General features: G+C 52.3%; 1 long non-coding RNA gene across 1 annotated transcript in view; it reads right to left on the reverse strand.

Moving 5' to 3' along the window:
- The window catches only part of LOC146036785 (uncharacterized), a 48,688-nt gene extending 41,262 nt beyond the window's left edge, over positions 1-7,426 (reverse strand). Inside the window, exon 1 of the long non-coding RNA XR_014460965.1 lies at positions 7,301-7,426. This is a non-coding gene — a long non-coding RNA (uncharacterized LOC146036785). The remainder of the gene's footprint in view (positions 1-7,300) is intronic.
- Positions 7,427-16,184: the final 8,758 nt, after the last annotated feature.

Genomic DNA, 16,184 nt, shown 5'->3' on the forward strand with positions numbered 1-16,184 from the left:
GTCCTCACTGGCCTCCCGCACTACCAGCTCACTCCCCTCCAGTCTGTCTCACTGGTCTCCCGCACTACAAGCTCACTCCCCTCCAGTCTGTGCTCACTGGTCTCCCGCACTACCAGCTCCCTCCCCTCCAGTCTGTCCTCACTGGCCTCCCGCACTACCAATTCCCTCCCCTACAGTCTGTCCTCACTGGTCTCCCGCACTACCAGCGGTACTTGTTTCCTAGCACGGCCACCACGATTTCTATCGTGGTGGTCGTGTCGGAAAAAATCGTGTCGGTCGCGTCGGGTGCATACCAAAACGCACACGACGCGACCGACGCGATGTACCCGATTTCTTCATAGGCTTCAATGTTAAAATAATTTACATTGAAGCCTATGGAGAAATCGGGTCCATCGTGTCCATAGGCTTCAATGTTAAATTATTTTAACATTGAAACTGAGTCCATTTAACATAGTAAAAAATGGTAAAAGGGCCAATATGGGCCATTTCTCATTGGGTATGGCCCCGTCATGTGTGTAAAAAATAATGGCCCCCCATTGTGGCTGCCACCCCCACGATTGACGCGAACCCGAAGCGTGGCGAGCGGCGGCGGTGCGCGTCCTCCGACCTTTTCATTCCCCTACTATCCACGTCGGCGTGGAGTTGAGAATAGATTAGTGTGGCGAGCGCAGCGAGCCACCGAGCCCGAAGCGTGGCGAGCGGACGCTGATACCTTCACAGATCCCTGCGTCCCTTCGCGGGCTTCACAGGTATCAGCGTGCGCTCGCCACGCTTCGGGCTCGTTGGCTCGCTGCGCTCGCCACACTAATCTGTTCTCAACTCCACGCCGACGTGGATAGTAGGGGAATGAAAAGGTCGGAGGACGCGCACCGCCGCCCCTCGCGGGCTCGCTGCGCTCGCCACGCTTCGGTTTCGCGTCAATCGTGGGGGTGGCGGGCACAATGGGGGGCCATTATTTTTTACACACATGACGGTGCCATACCCAATGAGAAATGGCCCTTATTCGGCCTTTTCCCATTTTTTCCTATGTTAAATGGACTCAGTTTCAATGTTAAAATATTTTAACATTGAAGCCTATGGGGAAATCGTGTGCATCGCGTCGGTCGCGTCGTGTGCCTTGTTAAGGCACACGACCGACGCGATGTACCCGAGTACTGCTTTTTTCAAAGAAAATCTCGGGCATCGCGTGCCTTAAAGTTAAGGCACACGATGCCCGCGATTGTGGCCGTGCTAGGAAACAAGTACCCTACCAGCTCCCTCCCCTACAGTCTGTCTTTACTGGTCTCCCTCACTACCAGCTCCCTCCCCTACAGTCTGTCCTCACTGGCCTCCCGCACTACCTGTTCGCTCCCCTCCAGTCTGTCCTCACTGGTCTCCAGCGCTACCAGCTCGCTCCCCTCCAGTCTGTCCTCACTGGTCTCCAGCGCTACCAGCTCGCTCTCCTCCAGTCTGTCCTCACTGCCCTCCTGCACTACCAGCTCTCTCCAGTCTGTCCTCACTGACCTCCCACACTACCAGCTCGCTCCCCTACAGTCTGTCCTCACTGGCCTCCCGCACTACCAGCTCTCTCCTCTCCAGTCTGTCCTCTCGCGCTACCATCTCGCTCCCCTCCAATCTTTCCTCACTGACCTCCCACACTACCAGCTCCCTCCCCTACAGTCTGTCCTCACTGGCCTCCCGCACTACCAGCTCCCTCCCCTCCAGTTTGTCCTCACTGGTCTCCCGCACTACCAGCTCACTCCCCTCCAGTCTGTCCTAACTGGTCTCCCACACTACCAGCTCACTGCCTCCAGTCTGTCCTCACTGGCCTCCTGCACTACCAGCTCTCTCCTCTCCAGTCTGTCCTCACTGGCCTCACGCACTACCAATTCCCTCCCCTACAGTCTGTCCTCACTGGTCTCCCGCACTACCAGCTCCCTTCCCTACAGTCTGTCCTCACTGGTCTCCCGCACTACCAGCTCCCTCCCCTACAGTCTGTCCTCACTGGTCTCCCGCACTACCAGCTCACTCCCCTCCAGTCTGTCCTCACTGGCCTCCCGCGCTACCAGCTCGCTCCCCTCCAGTCTGGCCTCCCACGCTATCAGCTCCAAAGGAAACGATGGTCGGATTGTGATCCGATGGTGGTGGTGGTTGTATTAGGAACCATTGGCCGGTCTAGGAACCGATAGTGTAGTTGTCTGTCTGGTAACCGATAACTTAGTAGGTTATCGGCTTGGGAACCGATGGTCGGTCTGAGAACCGATGGAATTCCTGTGCTGGTGATCCTGTATAACAGACCTCAGGGGATGCTAGAGAACGTTGGAGAATCCAACACATACTTGCCCACCCTCCCCTTGGACGGTCGGCAAGTCCCCCACAATCCCCCCAGCCTCCCGCATTCTGCCGACGGTGGGGGGGTCCTAGAGGACCTGATGACACAAATCGCGTAATACCAGCATTTCACAGTGGGGGCATGGCCACGATGATGTGATCGCAATGGTCACACCCTCACACAAGGTTTAGTTGTTGAGCTCTGCCTCCAGCCTCACCATTTTGTGAGATGTGGCGGGACATTTTGTAGCCCCGCCCCATACCTCCTGTAGCTGACTGCCCTCTTACAGAGAGGACAGCCTTAAAGTAGGCAACCCTGATCTAGCAGCAGATGGAAGACAGGAAACAGATACAGCAGCAGGGGACAGGGATTCAGGAGACCGGTAGTGAGCCAAGAGCCTTGGAAGCAGTCTCAGGAGACCTCTCTGGAAACAAACAATTGTTCAAAGCCCTGGAGGAGTCTGGGAGGCCTGCTTATATCCCCCTGGTGGTTGCTGATTGGTTGCATGCCGCAGCAGCACTCCCTGGGGGAGTCTGGGAGGCCTGCTTATATCCCTCTGGTGGTTGCTGATTGGTTGCATGCCGCAGCAGCACTCCCTGGGGGAGTCTGGGAGGCCTGCTTATATCCCCCTGGTGGTTGCTGATTGGTTGCATGCCGCAGCAGCACTCCCTGGAGGAGTCTGGGAGTCCTGCTTATATCCCCTGGTGGTTGCTGATTTGTTGCATGCTGCAGCAGCACTCCCTGGAAGAGTCTGGTAGGTCTGCTTATATCCCCTGGTGGTTGGTGATTGGTTGCATGCTGCAGCAGCACTCCCTGGGGGAGTCTGGTTGCATGCTGCAGCAGCACTCCCTGGGGGAGTCTGGGAGGCCTGCTTATATCCCCCTGGTGGTTGCTGATTGGTTGCATGCTGCAGCAGCACTCCCTGGGGGAGTCTGGGAGGCCTGCTTATATCCCCCTGGTGGTTGCTGATTGGTTGCATGCTGCAGCAGCACTCCCTGGGGGAGTCTGGGAGGCCTGCTTATATCCCCCTGGTGGTTGCTGATTGGTTGCATGCTGCAGCAGCACTCCCTGGAGGAGTCTGGGAGGCCTGCTTATATCCCCCTGGTGGTTGTTGATTGGTTGCATGCTGCAGCAGCACTCCCTGGAGGAGTCTGGGAGGCCTGCTTATATCCCCCTGGTGGTTGCTGATTGGTTGCATGCCGCAGCAGCACTCCCTGGGGGAGTCTGGTAGGCCTGCTTATATCCCCTAGTGGTTGCTGATTGGTTGCATGCTGCAGCAGCACTCCCTGGGGGAGTCTGGGAGGCCTGCTTATATCCCCTGGTGGTTGCTGATTGGTTGCATGCTGCAGCAGCACTCCCTGGAGGAGTCTGGTAGGCCTGCTTATATCCCCCTGGTGGTTGCTGATTGGTTGCATGCCGCAGCAGCACTCCCTGGGGGAGTCTGGGAGGCCTGCTTATATCCCCCTGGTAGTTGCTGATTGGTTGCATGCCGCAGCAGCACTCCCTGGAGAAGTCTGGGAGTCCTGCTTATATCCCCTGGTGGTTGCTGATTGGTTGCATGCCGCAACAGCACTCCCTGGAAGAGTCTGGTAGGCCTGCTTATATCCCCCTGGTGGTTGCTGATTGGTTGCATGCCGCAGCAGCACTCCCTGGGGGAGTCTGGTAGGCCTGCTTATATCCCCTGGTGGTTGCCGATTGGTTGCATGCTGCAGCAGCACTCCCTGGGGGAGTCTGGGAGGCCTGCTTATATCCCCCTGGTGGTTGCCGATTGGTTGCATGCTGCAGCAGCACTCCCTGGAGGAGTCTGGGAGTCCTGCTTATATCCCCCTGGTGGTTGCTGATTGGTTACATGCTGCAGCAGCACTCCCTGGAGGAGTCTGGGAGGCCTGCTTATATCCCCTGGTGGTTGCTGATTGGTTGCATGCTGCAGCAGCACTCCCTGGAGGAGTCTGGTAGGCCTGCTTATATCCCCTGGTGGTTGCTGATTGGTTACATGCTACAGCAGCACTCCCTGGGGGAGTCTGGGAGGCCTGCTTATATCCCCTGGTGGTTGCTGATTGGTTACATGCTGCAGCAGCACTCCCTGGGGGAGTCTGGGAGGCCTGCTTATATCCCCCTGGTGGTTGCTGATTGGTTGCATGCCGCAGCAGCACTCCCTGGAGGAGTCTGGGAGGCCTGCTCATATCCCGCTGGTGGTTGCTGATTGGTTGCATGCTGCAGCAGCACTCCCTGGGGGAGTCTGGGAGGCCTGCTCATATCCCGCTGGTGGTTGCTGATTGGTTGCATGCTACAGCAGCACTCCCTGGGGGAGTCTGGGAGGCCTGCTTATATCCCCTGGTGGTTGCTGATTGGTTACGTGCTGCAGCAGCACTCCCTGGAGGAGTCTGAGAGGCCTGCTTATATCCCCCTGGTGGTTGCTGATTGGTTACATGCTGCAGCAGCACTCCCTGGAGGAGTCTGGGAGGCCTGCTTATATCCCGCTGGTGATTGCTGATGGGTTACATGCTGCAGCAGCACTCCCTGGGGGAGTCTGGGAGGCCTGCTTATATCCCCCTGGTGGTTGCTGATGGGTTGCATGCTGCAGCAGCACTCCCTGGGGGAGTCTGGGAGGCCTGCTCATATGCCCCTGGTGGTTGCTGATTGGTTGCATGCTGCAGCAGCACTCCCTGGAGGAGTCTGGGAGGCCTGCTTATATCCCCCTGGTGGTTGCTGATTGGTTGCATGCTGCAGCAGCACTCCCTGGGGGAGTCTGGGAGGCCTGCTTATATCCCCCTGGTGGTTGCTGATTGGTTGCATGCTGCAGCAGCACTCCCTGGGGGAGTCTGGGAGGCCTGCTTATATCCCCTGGTGGTTGCTGATTGGTTGCATCCTGCAGCAGCACTCCCTGGGGGCGTCTGTGAGGCCTGCTCATATCCCCTGGTGGTTGCTGATTGGTTACATGCTGCAGCAGCACTCCCTGGGGGAGTCTGAGAGGCCTGCTTATATCCCCTGGTGGTTGCTGATTGGTTACATGCTGCAGCAGCACTCCCTGGGGGAGTCTGGGAGGCCTGCTTATATCCCCCTGGTGGTTGCTGATTGGTTGCATGCTGCAGCAGCACTTTAGACAGAACCAGAAAGTGTCTTTGCCTGAGGTTAGCTGGATCATGTTACCCTTGTTGCAGACAGTGGACAGGTGTCATGGCGACAGGCATGTCCGGTGGACACCGGGTGACAACTGGCCAGTTGGGGAAATGACACAGGGACGTCATGCCAGGGAGTGTAGCCATGGGCATCGCCAGTGGCAGGTCTGCGGCACAGGGCAGACCAGCCCACCAGTAAGTGACAAGTGTGGGCAGCACGATCACAGCGTTTCCTGACAGTTACACACTAACCAAATCTAGCAATACAAATGCATTATACACAAATGCAATAGAGGGGGATATACTGGGTATGGGTAAAAACTGGAACCGGACAGAACCCTGGAACGCCGGACTGGACAGCTCCATTTATCCATTTCTGTAATTCCGGAGCTTGTAGTGTCTGGGTCGGGGGATGCCGCTCCTGGGGGGGGGGGAGCTGCCTGTGACAGCTGTCACCAGGGAGAAGAGGAGGGAGTGAATAATCCCTCCCTGTATGGTCTGGGTATGTAGCAAAATACGGAATGGTCCGGACCACGCAGAGGCTGTAATCTCCCCTGCCCCATGTCCCTGGTTAAAGCTATCATATGTATCCCCCCAGACAAGACCCCCCCCAGACTGGACCCCCCAAATCGGACACTACAAGCTCTGGAATGCAGAGTTTGATGTCCGGTCCGGCGTTCCGGGGTGTTGTCCGTGTCCAGTTTTTACTTAGTCCTGGATATACCCTGGATCAGATTACCATCGCTACAACCAATTGCAGATCAGTATATATCTTTATCTCAGATCCCACAATGATACATTAATATAATCATTTAGCGAATCTGTGGAATCCTGTGCATTACTGCACCGCCAGCGCCTCGCACTGCGTCACGCCAGCCTGTATGTCTCTGTATCACAGTCATGTTCCCAATAAGTGCACTGTACAATGTAACTAGGTTACTCGGTGCCTCTCTGATATGGGCCCCTCTGTCCTGTGTATTACAGCACCGCCAGCGTCTCACACTGCGTCTCGCCGGCCTGTATGTCTCTGTATCACAATCATGTTCCCAATAAGTGCACTGTACAATGTAACTAGGTTACTCGGTGCCTCTCTGATAAATAAGGCCATACAGTACGTGGGTATCTCCTATGTAAGTTACCATATTCCTAACGTCTTTGCCGCACGTCTCAGGGATTCACCAGGGGACCAGCCGAAATCTGCATACAGTATGTCCAAAGTGACATTCTGGCTTTTAAAGCACATTAAATATTTGTGGCATTTACTGAGCGAGTGCCAGGAGTTACCACGCAGGAATTCAGGCCGGCATCTGATGTCTGCCTTCTGGCTGCGCTCAATCCTACCGACCTTATTGTAGGCCAGAAGTGACCTTTCGCTTTGGCGCGCTGGGGCTTACAGAGAGATATTAACATTCAGCGTGTGTGTTTCCACATGAGCTCAGCAGACACTGGCGGATTACAATGCAGCCGTCACTGAGGATTCCAGCGGCAGAGAGGGGAACCGGAGCCCATGTTCCCAATCTGAAATACAGAGATATATAAAGGGAAAGCTGGCACAGCTATGTGATTGTATGGTCCAGTCCAGGGGCAGGAAGCCAGCTCAGCATGGCAGGGGGCATGGTGCGGCATTCTGGGGAGCGTAGCAGATGGTAATGAGGCTGGGGCAGAGAGGGGATTGTGTCTCCACAAAGCTGCCCTCCCCCTACACAGTTAGCTCAGCCCTCGCTCCCAAATGCGGGAGGATTGTGCTCGGCTGTGAGGGGGTACAGACACATGGAGGCTCTTCTGGGGGCAGGGAGCACCATGTGATTAGGCAAGTGTGATAGATATATACAGTAATACTGCTAGCACATGTGTGATAATGCATAGATACCTCCGAACATTGGTGACAGTGAAGGAGGGCCAGAAATCCGGGGGCATGGCCTATGTCAGCAGCGCTCCTGCAAGGCCACACCCCCCATTATCACCACTGTTGCGGGTATGGCCAGTCACCTCTTTCATAGACTCCCAACTGCCCCATCACCTATTTCATAGACTTCCAACTGCCTCCCATGAGCCGCCCTCCCCCCGAAAAGAAAAAAAAAACGGGACGGTCCCACGAAAATTGGGACAGTTGGGATGCTTTAGTGCCCAGACTAGCAAGCCCGGAAAAAATTCTCGGGGTTGCCACTGCCACCGCCCGGCTCCCTCTGCTCGGCCATGCCGCCTCCTCTCCCCGCCCCCCTGCTGTTGCTGAAGGAAGAGGCGGGTTCCCGGGGGCAGGGCCGGGCAGTAGCTGACATAATGCTCAGCGGCCCGGCCCTGGGAGACAGCGTGGGGTGTTTTATTGTTTTTTTTAGCTCTCCCTAAAAGAAACCCCACCACTGAAGGGGTTAAGTATGAACCAGTTGGTTTAAATAAAAAAAAATGACCTTTTATTTGTGTTGAGCTTTTGCTTGTATCAATCTTTTGTCAATGTTGACCTATGCTGCTGGTGGGGCAGATGTAACATGTGCAGAGAGAGTTATATTTGGGTGGGATGTATTGTTTCTGTGCAGTGTAAATACTGGCTGCTTTATTTTTACACTGCAATTTAGATTTCAGTTTGAACACACCCCACCCAAATCTAATGGTGTGTACACACGGTGAGATTCCCTCGCTATTCGACTTCAGATTTGAGTGCTGTACAATCTTTGCTATCTCTGTACTATCTACATACAATTCATACAACCTGCACTGTATAGTCATTGCTGCCCTGTCTATCTGGGTTTCGATTTGTGCTGTCACAGGAGCGCGCATCGGGAGCGCAAGGTAAAAACCTGCATACGATCTGCTTACGATCTGCTTGCGATCTGCATGCGATTTTGACTATATAGTCAAAATCTCATGCTGGATTGTACCGTGTGTACACAGCATTACTCTCTGCACTTGTTACATCTGCCCCACCTGCAGTGCAGCATGGTTTTGTCCATCTGCATAAATTGTGGGCCCCAGAGCAAAAGTTTGTAAGGGCCCCCTATTTAGCAACTGAGGGTTCCCCTTGTACCCGTGTGCCCCAGTCCAGCTGATGGAGTCAGGCGTCAGAGGAACCAGGTAAGATGGCGCCGATCTCCGAACACTGAGTTCCCAAACACTAACCAGCATCGACCCAGATGTATGCGCAGTCTAACGATAATCGAGCTCTGTGCGCATTTGCACCACAGCGATCAGTTCTGAATTAGGCCTATTTTCCGCTTGTCTGTGAGTTTGCAGAGAAAACAGGCGGCACAATAGCCGGCAATAAAGAAACAGCAACAAACTATTAACGTTCTTTGAATAGAGGAGTTTCACCAAAGTAAGCAGCGACGCAGCGTCGGCGATTCCCCAGCGAGCTCTCGGTAAGTAATTGGAATGGACCAGCGAGTGTCAGCATCAGCTTGTTTATTGTCATTATTTTATCATTTTAAAAAGCCTCTAGGTGATGAGACATGCAGTATAGAACATAATTACCATTATTAGCATACTAATTGGACACAAAAATAGGCCAAGTACAAGGTAGCCAGCTGAATAATTCCCCATTAATCACACAGCATCGTGAATAAGCCTATTGTTACACCGACAGCATCCACAATCGCTCGCAATCTTCTGGGCTCCACTGCCCTGGCGTCAGACATTACCCACCGCCGCAAGTTCATTGCTTCCATCACGTCAAGTTCATCAAGACGCATCTGCATGCATTACACTGTCATTGTAGATCAATAATACAATGGCCCCAAGAGCTGTCGCTTCAATTGCTTTCTGCCATAATCTGGATTATGAACCACCGGCCGCCACCACGCCACAGTCAGAGCAGGGTCTACGCCAAGGCAAATGCCAGCTATTGGTTTCTGAAATAGGTGGCACAAAGCGCCATGTAGAAGCCCATAGCAAGGTTGCTGCATGAGAAAATCCCACATGCTTCCCACATGTCCCTCCCAAAATGGCCACCCCCTAAGAGGAGACAGTTTTTAGGGATGCTAGTCGAGATTACGGCCATTTTGGGAGGGATCTTTTCAATAGTATCACGGGGCAGGCACAATCAGCGGTTCCCATTGGGACAGCAGACCACAGCAGCGGCATCAGCTTGTTTATTGTCATTATTTTATCATTTTAAAAAGCAGGTACCATGGGGGGGGGGGGGGTTACCGCAAATGTTGTAGTTCTGCTCATAGCCCCCTCATACTACTTTATCCTCTCATGTCTCTTTATATGCACTGTCATGTGTCCAAGCCTCCTCAAGCCTCTTTAGAACATATTCATGTTCCCTTATATGTCTCAGAGCCCCCTCATGCCGCTATATATGCCTCAGAGCCCCCTCATGCCTCTGTATATGTCTCATATCCCCTTGTAGCCTCCTCATATGCCTCAGAACCCATTCATGTTCCCTTATATGCCTCAGAGCCCCCTCATGCCATTATATATGCCTCAGAGCCCTCTCATGCCTCTATATATGCCTCAGAGCCCCCTCTTGCCACTATATATGCCTCAGAGCCCCCTCTTGCCACTATATATGCCTCAGAGCCCCCTCATACCCCATATATGCCTCAGAGCCCCCTCATACCCCCATATATGCCTCAGAGCCCCCTCATGCCCCTATATATGCCTCAGAGCCCTCTCATGCCATTATATATGCCTCCAAGCCCTCGCATGCCTCTATATATGCCTCAGAGCCCCCTCTTGCCACTATATATGCCTCAGAGCCCCCTCATGCCCTATATATGCCTCAGAGCCCCCTCATACCCCCATATATGCCTCAGAGCCCCCTCATGCCATTATATATGCCTCCGAGCCCTCTCATGCCATTATAAATATGCCTCAGAGCCCCCTCATGCCATTATATATGCCTCCAAGCCCTCTCATGCCTCTGAGCCCCCTCATGCCTCTATATATGCCTCAGAGCCCCCTCATGCCTCTATATATGCCTCAGAGCCCCCTCTTGCCACTATATATGCCTCAGAGCCGCCTCATGCCCTATATATGCCTCAGAGCCCCCTCATGCCCCTATATATGCCTCAGAGCCCCCTCATACCCCCATATATGCCTCAGAGCCCCCTCTTGCCACTATATATGCCTCAGAGCCGCCTCATGCCCTATATATGCCTCAGAGCCCTCTCATGCCTCTATATATGCCTCAGAGCCGCCTCATGCCCCTATATATGCCTCAGAGCCGCCTCATGCCCCTATATATGCCTCAGAGCCGCCTCCTGCCTTATATATGCCTCAGAGCCGCCTCCTGCCGCTATATATGCCTCAGAGCCCCCTCATGCCCCTATATATGCCTCAGAGCCCCCTCATGCCTCTATATATGCCTCTATATATGCCTCAGAGCCCCCTCATACCCCCATATATGCCTCAGAGCCCCCTCTTGCCACTATATATGCCTGAGCCCCCTCATGCCCCTATATATGCCTCAGAGCCGTCTCATGCCCTATATATGCCTCAGAGCCCCCTCATGCCGCTATATATATGCCTCAGAGCCCACTCATGCCCCTATATATGCCTCAGAGCCCCCTCATGCCCCTATATATGCCTCAGAGCCCCCTCATGCCCCTATATATGCCTCAGAGCCCCCTCATGCTATTATATATGCCTCAGAGCCCCCTCATGCCATTATATATGCCTCAGAGCCCTCTCATGCCACTATATATATGCCTCAGAGCCCCCTCATGCCTCTATATATGCCTCAGAGCCCCCTCATGCCTCTATATATGCCTCAGAGCCCCCTCATGCCTCTATATATGCCTCAGAGCCCCCTCATGACCCCATATATGCCTCAGAGCCCCCTCATGCCACTATATATGCCTCAGAGCCCCCTCATGCCACTATATATGCCTCAGAGCCGCCTCATGCCTCTATATATGCCTCAGAGCCCCCTCATGCCTCTATATATGCCTCAGAGCTGCCTCATGCCCCTATATATGCCTCAGAGCTGCCTCCTACCCCTATATATGCCTCAGAGCCCCCTCATGCCCCTATATATACCTCAGAGCCCCCCTCATGCCTCTATATATGCATCAGAGCCGCCTCATGCCACTATTACAGTGTCTTATATAGCGCAGCAGGTTCCGTTACAGTATCTTATATAGCGCAGCAGATTCCGTTACAGTGTCTTATATAGCGCAGCAGATTCCGTTACAGTATCTTATATAGCGCAGCAGATTCCGTTACAGTGTCTTATATAGCGCAGCAGATTCCGTTGCGCTTTACAATTGGAAACAGTGATACAACAAACTCTGTATTTACAGACGAAAAGGTAGAAGTGCCCTGCTCACAAGCTTACACTCTATAGCAGTGGTTCCCAACCCTGGTCCTCGAGTACCCCTAACAGTGCATGTTTTGCAGGTCTCCACACAGAATCACAAGTGATATAATTAGCTCCACCTGTGGATCTTTTCAAATGTGCCTAAATACTGAGTGCACCTGCCGAATGACCTGGAAAACGTGCACTGTTGGGGGTACTTGAGGACCATGGTTGGGAAACACTGCTCTATAGGGAGATATACGTGGATACACAAGGATTGGTGTTGTCTATTGCATAAAGTCCTGCAGAATGCAGAGGTTCTTGGTGGGCTGTATGATACGGTGACCCAGCAATGTTGGGGTCAGGACAGTGATAAGAGGATATGTGAGGACTGTACAGCGGGGATGTTATTGGACAGGAGAGGTTTATGAAGGTTGTGTGTGCAGTTCTGGAATATGATAGACCTGAAGAGGTGAGTACTCAGGGAACACTGGAAGGAGACTAGAGGAGAGTCTTCTTGTGCGTGGGAGGGGATTCCGCAGTGTGTGCAGGCCAAAGACAATCCTGCAATTGTGAGTGGAAGCAAATACTGCGTGTGGATGACAGACATAGGTTTTGTGAGGAACAAAGATGTTAGGGAGCCCAGGCCCGTCTGTTCACAAGTACTGGAAGACCCCAAATTGTTCCGGACCTCACGTTGGGACACTTGGACGTCTCCCTATTGCAAATGGTGAAGTTGTGCAATGTACAGTATAGAATAACATGCATTTACATGTTACTATATTGGCCGAGTTTGCAATGTCTTCTGATCCCCGTATTGGAAACTTTACTTTAGAAACTCATGTACTGAGCAACGGGAAAAATGTTGGTGCGTTCAGATCATGCAGCTGATTTCTTCCACCAGGCCAGTAGTATATATATCACCATCGCCTCCCAAGTATAATAAGAAACCCTTCTAGATCCCGCCAAGCCGGCATTCGCGTCCCGGTGAGTGAGCCGGGAGCGATAGTAAGTGGCAGCTGCCCATATATGGAAATTATCCCAAAACATTTGAGTAACTTTTCAACCCGGCGATATTGGAGTCGGCAAACCACCATGAGCGCGGGGAGCGTAGGGAACGGCTAGATGGTTGTTATCTGAGCTAATGACGAACTCAGCAAACATAAAAACATTTACATTGGAAGGAGGACGGATTAATATCGGGATCTTGTTTTTTAAGGTAAGAGAAAATATGAAATTTGGCTTTTTCGCAGCAGTTTGGGGCCTCCTGGAGGCAGCGAGCCTCTATCCTTACAGGGCAGATATGTTGTGTTCCTTGGACGGGCTCCCGTGTCCCCTGCAGGAAAACAATCTGCCCATTTACATATCAAAGCCGAGGAATAATCCAATCCCAGTGGGCTTCAAAGAGGGAAATTAATGCACTATATATAGGATTCCTCCTTTCCTCTGCTCCCCCTACCTCTCCGACAACCAGAAAAATCCCTGTTGTTCTAACCTTATCGTCTGATGAAGAAAAGACGGAGTGTAGGATTTTCCTTCGGCCGGTTACATCAACATGTCAGTCTGATGTGCCGCAACGGGGGGGGGGGGGGGGCTGCATTATAAAGTGCTGCAACAGGGGGGGGCTGCATTATACTCCCATACATAAGCCTCAGTGAGTGACAGCGGCATGAAGCATTCATCACTGTATCTATACAACTGGCCATAGACACACACACACACACACATATATATATTACTGACAGTATGGGGACATTTAATACGTTTTCCCGAAAATCGCACATTTTATAGGATGCGATTTGTGGGGGGGTGCACTTTTTGCTGCGAATTTGCATCTCATTAAATATGCAAATTAGCTTCAAAAAATGCTGAGATTTTAAAAAGTGCGATTTCAGAAAATGCAATAAAATCGCATCCTAGTAAATTTCGCCCTCTATATTCATCCTGTTTGTTCCTCATAACCAAATTCTGAATTAATTTCAGTTGCAGGCTCCATTCTTTCCTTTAGTCCCAATACCGGCTCCCATTATTCTTCTGCAGGTTCTGGAAGGTCCCAGAAACAAACAGGGTCACTAATGAGGAGACTAAGGGGTACACTAAAGGTCGATGTTGGACAATTTTTTATTTTATTTTTAATAATTTTTATTTATTTATTAACAGTTTCTTATATAGCGCACTCAAAATCTGCAGCGCTGTACAGAAAATATTTGATCAGTCACATCAGTCCCTGCCCCAGTGGAGCTTACAATCTATATTCCCTACCCCATGTACACACACACAGACATTTTAAGGATATATTTTTTAGGAGCCAATTAACCTACCGGTATATTTTGGGATTGTGGGAGGCAACCGGAGTACATCCACGAAGGCACATTGAGAATATACAAGCTCCACACAGTTAGGGCCATGGTGGGAATCGTACCCATGTCCTCAGCGTGTGAAGCAGTGATGCTAACCATTACACCGTCCTTGGTGCCCATCATTATTTCTCAATGTTAATTGATTTAAAAAATAGATCTTAATCAATTTTAGCCTTCCCAGGCTAGTACACACATTTACTAACTTTTAAAAATTTATATAAAACTCTGTCAGTAAATATGTGTTTTGGCCCTGGAAGCCCAAAATTGATTAAAACCAAAATTGATTAAGAGCCATTTTTAAATGATCAACATCAATAAAAAAAAAAAAAAATCATGTACAGGTACACCCCCAATTTTCCGGCAACCGTTGGTCCGGAACCTCTTTTAATCCGAACAATTTTGATTTGTCCGGATTAAAGGAGTTTAGTGACCTCCTTTAATCCGGACAAAGCAAAATTGTAAATTGTCCAGATTAGGAACTCTTTTAATCCGGAACACTTTCTGTGCATGGGTGTAATACGCAATAGGCGCAAGTGTCAGTAAGTACAGCTTCCGCGGCACTGCAGGTGACACAGGAAGCATCATGGCGTCTGGGGTCAAAGCAAGTACCGCAAATCTGCGGAAGACACAGCATGAGCCACTGGGTACAGCTTCCAAGGACACTGCAGGTGACACAGCAGGCAGCAGTGGGGCTGATATGGCGTCCAAGGTCCCAGCAAGTACCGTACATGGGCGGAACACACAGCATGAGCAAGTGCCACTGGGTACAGCTTCCAAGGATCCCGCAGGTGATACAGCAGGCAGCAGTGGGGCTGATATGGCATCCAAGGTCCCAGCAAGTACCGCACATGGTTGGAACACACAGCATGAGCAGTGCCACTGGGTACAGCTTCCACGGACACTGCAGGTGACACAGGAAGCATCATGGTGTCTAAGGTCCCAGCAAGTACCGCACATGGGCGGAACACACAGCATGAGCAAGTGCCACTGGGTACAGCTTCCAAGGACACCGCAGGTGACACAGCAGGCAGCAGTGGGGCTGATATGGCGTCCAAGGTCCCTGCAAGTACCGCACATGGGCGGAACACACAGCATGAGCAAGTGCCACTGGGTACAGCTTCCAAGGATCCCGCAGGTGACACAGCAGGCAGCAGTGGGGCTGATATGGCGTCCAAGGTCCCAGCAAGTACCGCACATCGGCAGAACACACAGCATGAGCAAGTGCCACTGGGTACAGCTTCCAAGGATCCCGCAGGTGACACAGCAGGCAGCAGTGGGGCTGATATGGCGTCCAAGGTCCCAGCAAGTACCGCACATAAAGACAGCATAAACAGGTGCCACTGGGTACAGCTTCCACGGACACTGCAGGTGACACAGAAAGCATCATGGTGTCTAAGGTCAAAGCAAGTACCGCACATGGGCGGAACACACAGAATGAGCAAGTGCCACTGGGTACAGCTTCCAAGGATCCCGCAGGTGACACAGCAGGCAGCAGTGGGGCTGATATGGCGTCCAAGGTCCCAGCAAGTACCGCACATGGGCGGAACACACAGCATGAGCAAGTGCCACTGGGTACAGCTTCCAAGGATCCCGCAGGTGACACAGCAGGCAGCAGTGGGGCTGATATGGCGTCCAAGGTCCCAGCAAGTACCGCACATGGTTGGAACACACAGCATGAGCAGTGCCACTGGGTACAGCTTCCACAGACACTGCAGGTGACACAGGAAGCATCATGGTGTCTAAGGTCCCAGCAAGTACCGCACATGGGCGGAACACACAGCATGAGCAAGTGCCACTGGGTACAGCTTCCAAGGACACCGCAGGTGACACAGCAGGCAGCAGTGGGGCTGATATGGCGTCCAAGGTCCCTGCAAGTACCGCACATGGGCGGAACACATAGCATGAGCAAGTGCCACTGGGTACAGCTTCCAAGGATCCCGCAGGTGACACAGCAGGCAGCAGTGGGGCTGATATGGCATCCAAGGTCCCAGCAAGTACCGCACATGGGCGGAACACACAGCGTGAGCAGTGCCACTGGGTACAGCTTCCAAGGATCCCGCAGGTGACACAGCAGGCAGCAGTGGGGCTGATATGGCGTCCAAGGTCCCAGCAAGTACCGCACATGGGCGGAACACACAGTATAAACAAGTGCCACTGGG

The sequence above is a fragment of the Crinia signifera genome, chromosome 9 (genome assembly GCF_055691185.1).
Source record: "Crinia signifera chromosome 9, ASM5569118v1, whole genome shotgun sequence".
Taxonomy (NCBI): Eukaryota; Metazoa; Chordata; class Amphibia; order Anura; family Myobatrachidae; genus Crinia; species Crinia signifera.